This window comes from Benincasa hispida, chromosome 4 (genome assembly GCF_009727055.1).
Source record: "Benincasa hispida cultivar B227 chromosome 4, ASM972705v1, whole genome shotgun sequence".
In the NCBI taxonomy this organism is placed as follows: Eukaryota; Viridiplantae; Streptophyta; class Magnoliopsida; order Cucurbitales; family Cucurbitaceae; genus Benincasa; species Benincasa hispida.
In genome coordinates, this window is record NC_052352.1 from 36,678,369 (window position 1) to 36,685,140 (window position 6,772).

Consider the following 6,772-nt stretch of genomic DNA (forward strand, 5'->3'; position numbering starts at 1 on the left):
AGATGTAAGTCCTATAAACATCATCGCATATATCGCATGCGTTCTAAAACTAGAAGCTCTAGCATTTGCATTGAGAGATGATTTGCTGTTGTATGTGTGTAGCATGATCGCATAACATGAACGCAATCCTAGGAAGTATTAGCTAAACCCATTCTCAACCCGTTCCCCCGCATACTCATCCCATCTTTCATAATATTAACTCTTTTCTCAACTCTTCCGTATATATTTTATACTGTAAACAACAAATTAACCAGCCCCTTGATTTATTTGTTACTGCAAAGTGATCTAAAAATTACCATCGCATATTGTTTTCCTTAGTCCCTGAGTTTGACTCTAATCTTACTAGGAAACTCAGTAGGATTTATACTTGGATCTTACTGAGAAAACTTGCATGCACAACGTATTTTAAACCAATGCATTCTTTACCATTATTTCATCGCATAACAACACACATCAAGTTTTTGGCACTGTTGTCGGGGACTTTGACATGCTAACGGTAATTTTTTTTTATTTTCTTCGTAGCTTTCAATCTCTGGCAAATTACGACCCAAAGATTGAAAGAACGTTCCGACGAAGATTGAGAGACAGTTGCCAACAACAACAACAAGAGAAAGATAACATGGCGGAACAATTAGGAAATGGAGCACCAAATGAAAATATATCGTGGCGAACCCCATACTCCTGGCGGATGACCGCAATAGACCCATTCGAGACTATGCGTCACCCAACCTATATGATTTCTCCCGAGGAATCATGAGGCTAGCTCTGGATGGATCGAGGTTTGAAATGAAACCGGTTATGTTGCAGATGATTCAAGTGGCCGGACAGTTTGGTTGAAGGCATGGTAAGGATCTGCATGCCCATCTCCGAAGTTTTATTGAAATCTGCAACGCTTTTGTGTTCTCAAATATCTCTACTAAGGAGGTTCGACTAACATTGTTCCAATTTTCCTTATGCGATCAAGCACGAAAATGGGCTTATTCTCCCGAACCAGGGGAGATAACATCGTGGGAACAAGTAGTGGAAAAGTTCATAAAGAAATACTTCCCTTCAATAGAGAACGCAAGAAGAAGGAAGTTAATTACGAATTTTGAACTGGAAATTGACGAATCTCTCAACGACGCTTGAGCGAGGTTTAAGAGGCTGGTAAGAGACTGTCTCTTATACACATCTAGATGTGTATAAGAGATAACATCGTGGGAACAAGTAGTGGAAAAGTTCATAAAGAAATACTTCCCTTCAATAGAGAACGCAAGAAGAAGGAAGTTAATTACGAATTTTGAACTGGAAATTGACGAATCTCTCAACGACGCTTGAGCGAGGTTTAAGAGGCTGGTAAGAGATTGCCCGCATAACAGCTTACCAGATTGCTTATAGATGGAGATCTTCTACCAAGGACTAAACCCTCCATCATAGACGGCTGCCAACGCGGCAGCAGCTAGTGGCTACTTGATAAAACATACGATGAAGCCAAGAATATCCTTGATCACATTTCTAAATATCATGAAGACTGAAGAGAAAGTGATCAAAGATTAAGAATCAAAGATAGTGACACAAACAACGGGGCCATCGCATCCTTACAGAACCAAATGACTGCGATGATAAGTTTGATACAAGGCATCGCAATTAATAGCACGGGAACGTAAAAAGGGCAGGTCAACGCAATTGCTCAAACGACCACAAATTGTGTCATCTGTGGATAAGCACATTCGATGGAGGAATGCCAGTGAAATCCGCAGTCAGTAGCTTCATAAAGAATAACCCTTATTTCGTTACGTACAACCCCAGGTGGAGAAACCACCCTAATTTCGTGTGGAAAAATCAACAACACAACTTTCAACCAATGGCATAAAAGGAAGGCCACAGGATTTTTCCTGCGAACAAACGGTCAAATGCATAACCAAGCCAGCAGTTCACAGACACCGCAATTTTCATCCTTAGAGAGCTTAATGAAGCAGTATATTGAGAAGAATGAATCAGTGCTTCAGAATTAAGCGACGTCCATCAAAAATCTTGAAATTCAGCTAAGACAAATCGCAAGCGAACTAAAAAATAGACCGCAAGGAGCGTTACCGAGCTCAACTGAGTTCCCTCACAACTCTGGGAGTACAGGAAAGGAACAATGCTTAGCAGTCTCTTTGCTAAGCAAAATAATGACAGCGGAAGTAGGGGAGGAACCCATCACAACCAACTTGAATGCGATGACAACCGAGGACCCGTCGACATATGATTCAGAAGATTCCGAGAAGATGAACTCAGAAGTTGCGTCCACCTTCAAGCCTCTAGAACATGAGATAGAAGAAGTCCAACTACCACCATTCCCGCAAAGATTGAAAAAGAAACAGAATGATGAAGAAAAGATCGCTACAGTGGCAGTAACACAAAATTCCATGATCCCGCCAAAAATGTGCGACCTAGGAATCTTCACGATACCATGCTCAATTGGAGGGGTCTACATTGGTCAAGCACTATACGATCTTGGGGCGAGTATAAACGTAATGCTGCTATCAATCTTCAAACGATTGAATATGGGAAAACTCACGCCCACGACAGAGACTCTTCTACTTGCGAACAGATCCTGAATACATCCTAAGGGAGAGTTGAAAGATGCCGCAGTCTCAATTGACAGATTCATCTTGCCCGCAGACTTCATCATTTTGGACTATAAAGCGAACGAAGATGCGCCCATCATATTGGGACGACCATTCCTCTCGACCGGTCGCGCTCAATTTGATGTGCACAAGGGGGAGATCGTGATGAACGTCAATAGGAAAAAGCTCCTGATTAAGGCAGTCAAGATTCCAAAAGACCAAGAAAAGAAGAGGAAGTTGCCCTGGACGTAAAAAGTCAAAATTGAAATAAGTAGTCCTTGCGATACTATGCAACTCACACTCATCGGGGACGCAATCCTTTTGGAATATCCTTCTTCCTATCAATGCTTCATGAACTTTCATTACCTTACTTTTATCTGATATCGTATATCTGTCTCTTTTTTAAAATATATATATATATATATATATGTGCGATCGTGGTAAATGATTTTGTTAACTTTGTTTTTCATTATTTGACCCTCTCAATTTTTTCTTTGCAACGATCGAGGTGAATGATTGCGGAGGCGCTACACGAAAGACGCAACTACTTTATTCTGTCACTGCAATCAAAGAGAGCAGTTTGCCGCAAAGAAGGATGCGTTCACAAATAATGTGGGCATCAAAGCAAATTTGGTGGTTTTTATCTTTCCTTGACTTTGTTTATTCCAAATTATGCTCTATCGCATCGCATTTTAACTCTAAAAATTTTATCATCGCATCCTCTTTAGTTGGTGCATTTATTTAACATCAATTAATTTTGTAAGTCACTGCATTATTTCTCCTTGCCAATTATGATTTCAATGATGAAACACATGCCTCTATTTTTTCGTATACACTAGAGTCAACTTAATTTTAGGATGGTCAACTCATAAAATATTTCTAGAAGCTAGTGGTCTGCCAACTTTCTTTCAAATTGACTTTTTACGAAACATTCTAAGAGCATCGCATGACTTCTTTCAATCTTTCATCAATGAGGACATTGCCGCATTTTAAATTTGGGGGTGCGGTATTATTTTTGACCTTGCTATTTTTAGGTTATAAAAAAAAAATATATCATTATAACGTTGCGATCGGATCCTACTCGTAGTTGGATGTCCGCATGACACCCGTGGGAGCAAGCTAAAACGAAGGTAGGAATCGTGATCAACGCATAAATAAATGATCGCAACTCCGCTGCCAAATAGGCATGAGTTTAGACTGAGAAAGAGCGCTTTGCTCGTAGTTGGATGTCCGCATAACACACATGGGGGCAAGCCAAAACGAAGGCTAGGCACTTGGATCAGCGCAAGGTCATAGAAAAAATATTTTAAGAAGAGGCTTGGATAAGAATTAAGGAGATTTTGGTGTATAGGATTTGAATAAGGCAACCTTGAGAAACCTAGGAAAGAAGAAGGCAGTCGACTTTCTAGAGAAAATATTTAGCTTATGCTTGAGGACAAGCATTGTTTTAAATTTGGGGGTGTGATAACGGGCAGAAATGCACGTTATTACAGCGCAAAGTTATAAAACAATGCAGGATTCCGATGGTAAAAATATACAATATTGCATCCAAAAGCATTAAGTTCACAACATTGCGATCGCATGCGTCCATCACATTAAAACAACTAACTTATGTATTTTATGTAGGAAAATGCGTTGACGCAAGGCGAAAATGCAATTCGAAGAAATTAACGTCCGAGCGCATTAAGAGATTGCGACCGCAAGGCTATGCGATCATTTACGCTCGCGAAAATCTTCTCAAGAAGGTGGCTGCATAGAGCCAGTGCATCAAGGTGGCAACATCTGGGTGAAAGCTTAATAAATCACGATGGGACAGAAAGCTGATAACGGTCGATTCTGAATTAAGTTGACAAGCCGTTAACGACCTACTGCAGCAAGTACACTCAACTTTTCAATGACAATTATTCGGTGCATCAGATAGAGAATTAATGTCATCCCATCGGTGCAATCATAAGAGAAAGGAAGCTTTTCACCCTGAAGCTCTATAAATATCGAAGGCCACCTTCAGTGAAGGAGTTCGCCCAGTTTTAGAGTTCACCATATAGACGATAGTTAGCCTTGTTCTTAGTTTTCTTATACTTAGAAGGCAGAAGCGAGAGAAGGAAAAAGAGCTGGGGAGATCATCCTGGTCAGCTCGAGAGAGTGCCAGGGAGCGTGGAAAAACAGAGAGAGGGCCGACTCTTGCGAGAGCAAGAATATCTTTTGAGTAGAGTAGAGAAGAACAGTGTAAAAGCCTTAGGAATCAAGAAATTGCTACCAGACTCTTTATTCTTATTCCACATTGTCATTCTGTATTTCGATTATATATATATATAGAATGGAACTTGCTTATCTACATTTGTTCACTCTCTTTAAAATATGCATGAGTAGCTAAATCTATCGAATGGGTTGAGAAGTACTTAGCTAACATGACCTAGGATCTTCATTGCATGCGATCATCTTGTCTTATGTTGCACCCAATACCCTTTAGAGCTACTCGAGAGAGAGAGTCTAAAGAAAGAACCTAAGACTTGAGAGAGCTAGGTTAGAATCTAGATTCGAGAGAGCAAGATTAGATCTGCATAAGCAAGAGATAGGGACTTAGAGATAAGCTATGTTTGCCAACATGCATCGCATGTACCCGATAGGTTATGGTAGCATGCGGTTGCCTTGTATATGTGTGTGTCATTCGTCATCGCATAGACAAGAATAGAGGCTTAGATGTAAGTCCTATAGACATCATCGCATATATCGCATGCGTTCTAAAACTAGAAGCTGTAGCATTTGCATTGAGAGATGATTTGCTGTTGTATGTGTGTAGCATGATCGCATAACATGAACGCAATCCTAGGAAGTGTTAGCTAAACCCATTCTCAACCCGTTCCCCCGCATACTCATCCCATCTTTCATAATATTAACTCTTTTCTCAACTCTGCCGTATATATTTTATACTGTAAACAACAAATTAACCAGCCCCTTGATTTATTTGTTACTGCAAAGTGATCTAAAAATTATCATCGCATATTGTTTTCCTTAGTCCCTGAGTTCGACCCTAAGCTTACTAGGAAACTCAGTAGGATTTATACTTGGATCTTACTGAGAAAACTTGCATGCACAACGCATTTTCCACCAACGCATTCTTTACCATTATTTCATCGCATAACAATACACATCAGGTTTTTGGCGCAGTTGCCGGGGGCTTCGACAATACCTTGTGCTAACGGTAATTTTTTTATTTTCTTTGCAGCTTTCAATCTCTGGAAAATTATGACCCAGAGATTGAAAGAACGTTCTGACGAAGATTGAGAGACAGCTGCCAACAACAACAACAAGAGAAAGATAACATGGTGGAAAAACCATGAAATGGAGCACCAAATGAAAATAATATCATGGCGAAACCCATCCTTCTGGCGAATGACCGCAATAGACCCATTCAGGATTATGCATTGCCCAACCTATATGATTTCTCCTCAGAAATCATGAGGCCAGCTCTAAACGGATCGAGGTTTGAAATGAAACTGGTTATGTTGCAGATGATTCAAGCGGCCGGATAGTTTGGTGGAAGGCATGGTGAGGATCCGCACACCCATCTCCGGAGTTTTATTGAAATCTGCAACACTTTTGTGTTCCCAAATATCTCTATTGAGGAGGTTCGATTAACGTTGTTCCCATTTTCCTTATGCGATCAAGCACGAAAATGGGCTTATTCTCTCGAACCAAAAGAGATAACATCATGGGAACAAGTAGTGGAAAAATTAATGAAGAAATACTTCCCTCCAACAGAGAACGCAAGAAGGAGGAAGTTAATTACGAATTTTGAATAGGAAATTGAGGAATTGCTCAGTGACGCTTGGGCGAGGTTTAAGAGGCTAGTAAGAGATTGCCCGCATAACGGCTTACCAGATTGCTTACAGATGGTGATCTTCTACTCCAGCTCCGAATGCCGCTCGAAATGTTTGGGAGGCATACGAGCGATGGACAAAGGCGAATGAGAAGGCCTGAGCCTACATCTTGGCAAGTATTTCTGAAGTCTTGGCCAAGAAAGATGAGCCTATGGTCTCAGTGCGTGAGATCATGGAGTCCCTGCGGTGGATGATTGGACAACCGTCTGAACAACTTATGCATGAGGCTCTTAAATACATATTCAACTCCAAAATGGAAGAAGGCACCTTTGTTTATGAACATGTGCTTAACATGATGGT

General features: G+C 40.6%; 1 non-coding gene across 1 annotated transcript; it reads right to left on the reverse strand.

Annotated features, from left to right (window-relative positions):
- Positions 1–6,361: 6,361 nt before the first annotated feature.
- LOC120076917 lies at positions 6,362–6,468 on the reverse strand. The gene has a single exon (XR_005481664.1). It is a non-coding gene; the product is annotated as a small nucleolar RNA R71 (small nucleolar RNA).
- Positions 6,469–6,772: the final 304 nt, after the last annotated feature.